Source organism: Lithobates pipiens, unplaced genomic scaffold, assembly GCF_037356315.1.
Source record: "Lithobates pipiens isolate NorthernLeopardFrog02 unplaced genomic scaffold, aLitPip1_a1.2 Scaffold_18, whole genome shotgun sequence".
Classification (NCBI taxonomy): Eukaryota; Metazoa; Chordata; class Amphibia; order Anura; family Ranidae; genus Lithobates; species Lithobates pipiens.
The window spans coordinates 29,400,866-29,407,762 of record NW_027507758.1 but is presented as its reverse complement, the minus strand read 5'-3'; the positions used below and the strand labels follow the sequence as shown (position 1 = coordinate 29,407,762).

The window sequence follows — 6,897 nt, the reverse complement described above, 5'->3', positions numbered from 1 at the left end:
AAAGAGGACCTGTCACCACCCCTCATAGTACTTGTCAATCACAGTCCATCAGAGTACCTGTCACAGTCCATCAGAGTATTTGAGTACCTGTCACAGCCCATCAGAGTACCCGAGTACCTGTCCCGGCCCATCAGAGTACCCGAGTACCTGTCCCGGCCCATCAGAGTACCCGAGTACCTGTCCCGGCCCATCAGAGTACCCGAGTACCTGTCACGGGCCATCAGAGTACCCGAGTACCTGTCACGGCCCATCAGAGTACCCAAGTACCTGTCACGGCACATCAGAGTAGCCGAGTACCTGTCACGGCACATCAGGGTACCCAAGTACCTGTCACGGCCCATCAGGGTACCAGAGTACCTGTCACGGCCCATCAGGGTACCCGAGTACCTGTCACGGCCCATCAGGGTACCCGAGTACCTGTCACAGTCCATTAGAGTACCCGAGTACCTGTCACAGTCCATTAGAGTACCAAGTACCTGTCACAGTCCATTAGAGTACCGAGTACCTGTCACAGTCCCTTAGAGTACCGAGTACCTGTCACATTCCATTAGAGTACCGAGTACCTGTCACAGTCCATTAGAGTACCGAGTACCTGTCACAGTCCATCAGGGTACCTGAGTACCTGTCACAGTCCATCAGGGTACCTGAGTACCTGTCACAGTCCATCAGGGTACCCTAGTACCTGTCACAGTCCATCAGAGTACCGAGTACCTGTCACAGTCCATTAGAGTACCGAGTACCTGTCACAGTCAATTAGAGTACCGAGTACCTGTCACAGCCCATCTGAGTACCCGAGTACCTGTCACAGCCCATCTGAGTACCCGAGTACCTGTTCCAGTCCATCTGTGTACCAGAGTACCTGTCACAGTCCATCTGAGTACCCGAGTACCTGTCACAGTTCATCTGAGTACCTGTCACCGCCCTTCAGAGTACCCAAATACCAGTCACCAAACCATCAGAGTACCTGTCACTAGGCCATCAGAGTACCTGAGTACCTGTCACCAGGCCATCAGAGTACCCGAGTACCTATCTCCAGCCCATCAGAGTACCCGAGTACCTATTTGCAGCCCATGTCTCATAGAATATACGTTGGGGTGTTTGCTTTCCAAAATGGGGTCATTTTGTGGGTAATTTCACTGTCCTGGTGGTCCAGGACCTTCAAAAGTGTGATGGGTAGGAATGAAATGAGATGTGTCATTTATGCTCCTAGAAAGCCTGAACGTACTACTTCAATGTTCGGCCTCTCTATGTGGCCAGGCTGTGTAAAAGTCCTACACATGTGGTATCACCATACTCGGGAGGAGTAGCAGAATGTATTTTGGAGTGTAATTTTTGCTATATACATGCTATGTGTTAGAAATATCTTATAAATTGACAATTTTGTGTAAAAAAAAAATGCGTTTTAATTTTTTTCCACATATTCCAAAAACTTCTGGAAAAAAATTAACCATTCAAAAGACTCATTATGCCTCACAGATTATACGTTGGGGCATCTGCTTTCCAAAATGGGGTGATTTTATGGGAAATTCCATTGTTCTGGTACTCCAGGGCCTTCAAAAGTGTAATAGGTGGTTGAGAAATGAGATGCGTCATTTTTGCTCGTAGAACGTCTGAAGGTACTACATCAATGTTGGTGCTCTGTATGTGGCCAGGCTGTGTAAAAGTCCTACACATGTGGTATCGCCGTACTCGGGAAGAGTAGCAGAATGTATTTTGGGGTGTAATTTGTTGTATGCATATGCTGTGTGTGAGAAATACCCTGATAATATGACAATTTAGTAAAAAAAAAAAAAATAAATAAAAATACTTCATTTTGCAAAGAATTGTGGGAAAAAATGACAACTTAAAAAAACTCACCATGCTACTTACTTAATACCTTGGGATGTCTACTTTGTAAAAAGGGGTCATTTGGGGGGTATTTGTACTTTCCTGACTTGTTAGTGTCTCAAGAAATGAGATACACCTGATGTACTGAAGGCCTGATCAGAAGTGATCAATTTTCAGTGATTGGCACCATAGTTTGTAGACTCTATAACTTTCACAAAGACCAAATAATATATACTAATGTGGGTTATTTTTACCAAAGATATGTAGCAGTATAAATTTTGGCCAAAATTTATGAAGAAAAATTACTAATTAGCAAAAATTTATGACAGAAACGAAGAAAAATGCATTTTTTTCACAAAATTTACGTTTTATTTTATTTATAGCACAATAAATAAAAAACCCACTAGTGATTAAATACCACTAAAAGAAAGCTCTATTTGTGTGGAAAAAAGAACGCAAGTTTCATATGGATACAGTGTTTGATGACTGAGTAATTGTCATTCAAACTGTGAGAGCGCTGAAAGCTGAAAATTGGTCTGGTCAGGAAGGGGGCGTAACTGCACTGTATTGAGGTGGTTAAAGTGATTGTAAAGGTTTTTTTATTTTATTTATTACAAACAATGCCATGTTTTTTGCACAGGGTTTTGTACAGAGCGGCCCTGATCCTCCTCTTCTGGGGTCTCCCAGCAGCACTCTTGGCTCCTCCTCTTCAGCGAGTGCCCCTGCGGAGAGCCAATTTCGATGGGGGCACCTGTGCGGGTGCTCTCCTGAATCCTGCTGCTGCATCCATTGACACAGACAGCAGGACTTGGCCCCGACCCCGGCTCCCGTGTCACTGGATTTGATTGACAACAGTGGGGGCCAATGGCTCCTACTGCTATCAATCTATCCAATGAGGCCCAGAGACAGAGGCTGGAGCTGCTGGGCTCGTCTTTGACACTGGAACGAATGGGTTCAGATGAGTAAAAAGGGGGGGGGGGGGGCTCTGGGGGGTTGCTGCAGCACAGATGTTTTTTTACCTTAATGAATATAATGCATTATAGCGAAAAACCTTCAGACTTTACAACCTCTTTAATAACCGATGGCTCATCCTTTTTTTTTCTTTATTTTTTTTTTTATATAGCTGGGTGCCAGCATCATTTTTTTTTCTTTTGAAATTTTATTTTTGCTGCAGCAGCTTCTATATATATCTACAGATGCACCACTGGCTTAGGTTAGATGCACACTGGCTTAAAAAATGTTATTCTACAGGAGTTTTGCGTTCTGCCTGTAGATGTAATCTATATCACTATAATGTGTCCATGCACATTAGGACGTTTACAGGCATATTTTGAGCTCAACGTTTAGAGGCAGAAAAAATAAAAACCTTCTGGATTTGCATTTCTGATTGGAGCTTATGGGCAGAAAAAACGTAAAACTCTTTTAAACGCGTCTAGACTTTGTACAAAAAATGCTCGATATGAGCGTTTTTCTACTCCAAAGAGAACAGATGTTTTTTTTTTAAGCCCAGTGTGCATGGAGCCTTACAGGCAGACTAAGGGGACCCCCACAGGCACTTCATTTATAGAAATTTTTCATTTTTATTGTTTCACTTTTTTTTGGGGGGGGGGGGGGGGGAGGATGGGGTTGCCCTTATAATCCATACCAGACTCAAAGGGTCTGGTATGGATTGGGGGGGACCCCCTCACCATTTCTTAAAAATGTTTGAGTGGCTTGTTTTGTTTACATTTCAGCTGTCAGTGGGGAAGCCCGCTGACAGCTGGTAAATCATCGGTTGTTAAGTCCCATGCATGACTTTTACCTACAGGTAAGCCTATATAATAAGGCTTACCTGTAGGTACTGTAAATATCTCCTAAACATGCACTTTTTAGGAGAGATTTACTAAACATGCAGCCAGGGACATCACTGGTGCATGCGCTCTGAAGGAATGGCCCGGGTGGCCATGTCCTGTGCCGTAAAAGGCAGCTGGCATCATCGCGGCTCCAGCCACTCACATAGCCGGAGTCTGCAAAACTGGAAGGAAGACGGGTGAAGATGGAAGCCTTGTCAGTGGTGAGCGCTCACCGCTGGAAGAGCTTTGTTCTAAGGTAGGTTTCACATAATATGGGTTTCACATAATGTGCTAGTATGCGAAGCATACTAGCACATTATAACTTTGCCTTGCAGGTTTAAAAAAAAATGGCAGCGGTTTACTACAGCTTTAATATTACACTCCTAATGAGTACATCAAATGATTTACAACCCTGCTAATTTGGCCATGTTCACATTTTGTCCCAGTACGCTCAACGCTCTGCTCCCTTATTACCTAATAAACTTTATTAAAACTAATAATATATTTTTTTTTTGCTACCATGTTTACAGTGAAAGACTATTATTGGAAGGAATGTAGAAGTGGAAAACGAAGATGACCCCCACAGCCAGGGCAGGACTTACCATTGGGCTTGACTGGGCTCAAGCCCATGGGCCCCGCCCAATAGGGGGCCCCGCAGGCCCTGCCGAGATACATAGCCGAGTGTACACGGTTTGGCTCCACTCACAGTCATGCCCAGCCCCGCCCTATGATGGACATAATACAGGGACTGGGTGTGACTGTGAGCTGAACCGAGTACACTCAGCTACTCTCGGCTACGCTTGGGACTGTGAGATGACCCGAGAGCCGCTGAGAGCTGCCAAGAGGACCCAAGAGCCGCTGAGAGCTGCCAAGAGGGCCCGAGAGCCGCAGAGAGCCGCCGAGAGCTGCCAAGAAAGGACCCGAGCGCCATTTTTATACTTCAAGACTGCAATGACAAGGCTGCAAATGACACTGGGGCAAGGCTGCAAATGACAAGGCTACACTGACAAGGCTGCAATGACACTGGACAAGGCTGCAGATGGATGGGCAAGGCTGAAGATGGACATGGATAAGGCTGAAGATGGACATGGATAAGGCTGCATTGATGGACATTTAAATGTAAGTTTTTTTTCCTTAAAATTCCCTCCTAAACTTGGGGTGCATGTTATACGCGTGTTGTACGCCGATAAATACGGTAATGTATAGAAGGTAGGGCCCGAAAGTGACTCAAGCCCAGGGGCCCCCACCACCCTGTCCTGCATGGTGGTATTTGATCACCTCGGCGGTTTTTATTTTTTGTGCTATAAACAAACTATTGACGTCGTCCCATCCACAAGCGGCCTGCGCGCCCTCTGAGGGGCGCACGTGGCGCTCTCTGTGATCAGCAAGTCTATGAGACTCGCTGGATCACAGATCGGAATGACAATGACAGCTGATCATGTGATGACAACAGAGCCGGTAATGGGCTATTTTTCCTCCTCGCGCTGAAAAAAAAACCCGATCACCGGCGGCCATGAGAGGGACATCAGTCCCTCTCACGGCGAGCTGGCGCCAGCTCACCAGTGCCCACCTGCCCCGTGCCAGTGCCACCCATCAGTGCCCACAGTGCCACCCATCAGTACCCACAATCTGCCTAAACAACACTGCTGCACCTCAGTGCCACATATCAGTGCCCATCAGTGTCATTTACTAGTGCCCATCAGTGCCGCCTATCAGTGTCCATCAGCGCCACCTATCAGAGCCACGTATCAGTGCCACCTATCAGTACCCATCAGTCCCATCCATCATTGGTACCCATCAGTGGTACCCATCAGTGCCACCCATCAGTGCCGCCTTATCTGTGCCCATCAGTGCCGCCTTATCTGTGCCCATCAGTACTGGATTATCTGTCCCCATCAGTGCCACCTTGTCTGTGCTGCCTTAACTGTGCCTATCAGTGCCCACAAGTGCAGCCTATCAGTGCCCACCAGTGCAGCCTATCAGTGCCCACCAGTGCCACCTATCAGTACCCACCAGTGCCGCCTCATCAGTGCATATCAATGAAGGACAAAAATTACCTGTTTGCTAAATTTTATAACAAACTATTAAACATGATTTTTAATTTTTTTTGCATCTTTTTTTGCTTGTTTAGCAAAAAAAACTTCCAGCTGTAATTAAATACCACCAAAAGAAAGCTCTATTTTTAGGGAAAAATGATAAACATTTCATTTGGGTACAGTGTAGCATGACTGCGCAATTGTCATTCAAAGTATGACAGCGCTGAAAGCTGAAAAATAGCTTGGGCAGGAAGGGGCTGAAAGTGCCCTGTAGGCAAGTGGTTAAGGCAGCCAGGCTTTTCTTGTCTGTTTTGTTTCCATGGTTACCAAAGCTTCTAACTACAGTGGGAGGTGACAAAAGCTGACAACCCCATGATCAGCCAAAATATTATGACCACCCCATGAAAAAAAAAATCTTTTTTGAAAAACAAAAAAATAATAATTTAATTTAGAGAAAGAGAGAGAGAAGAAAGAAAGTGCATTTTTGAAAGAAGGGGTGAGAAAAGGGAAGTGGGCTTATAAAAAGTGGGGGCTGGGCAGGGGTGATTTTGGAGGAGCTAGGTGTGCCGGAGGGCTTTCAGAGCGCTTTGGGTAAAATGAATGTAAAAAGAGGCATAGAGGAGAGTGACCCTTGCTGGAAGAAAAGCAAAAGCAAAAGCCTACAGCACCTGGTTTTCCCAGGCGGTCTCCCATTCAAGTACTAACCAGGCCCGACCCTGCTTAGCTTCCGAGATTAGACAAGAGCGGGCTCATTCAGGGTGGTGTGGCCGTAGGCAATGATAAGGTTCTCTTTCAAGCCTCTTGTACTTGTCACCGGCAGCCTGGCTCTGCCTTTTATTATTAAGTGTTCTTGCATAGCAAGACCACTTACTGTTATTAGTGGGAATGCTTTAGCAGTCCCACTATTGTTATTCATTTTTTTATTTATTAATCGTCATCTTTTTATTATTATTCCGTACGTTTTTTGGCTCTGCGTAACTTTTGCATACTTTCAGCTATTAAAGCCATTCAACTTTTAAAATGTTCAGCTCTTTCAGTTGATGATGGGATGTCTTCAACTTTTTTTCTACTATTTATACTTTTTAAAATATTAAGCTTTGTAACATTTTTTTTAACATTGAAGTCAATGAGAGCATGCTTAAAATACTTAAAATCTTCTTCCGCTGCCAAAAGTTTCAGCTCCTTCATACTTTTACCTACAG

The 6,897-nt window shown here is 45.0% G+C and overlaps 1 pseudogene; it reads right to left on the bottom strand.

Moving 5' to 3' along the window:
- Positions 1 to 6,351: 6,351 nt before the first annotated feature.
- On the bottom strand, positions 6,352 to 6,470 carry LOC143990914 (5S ribosomal RNA; annotated as a pseudogene).
- Between the last annotated feature and the right edge of the window lie 427 nt (positions 6,471 to 6,897).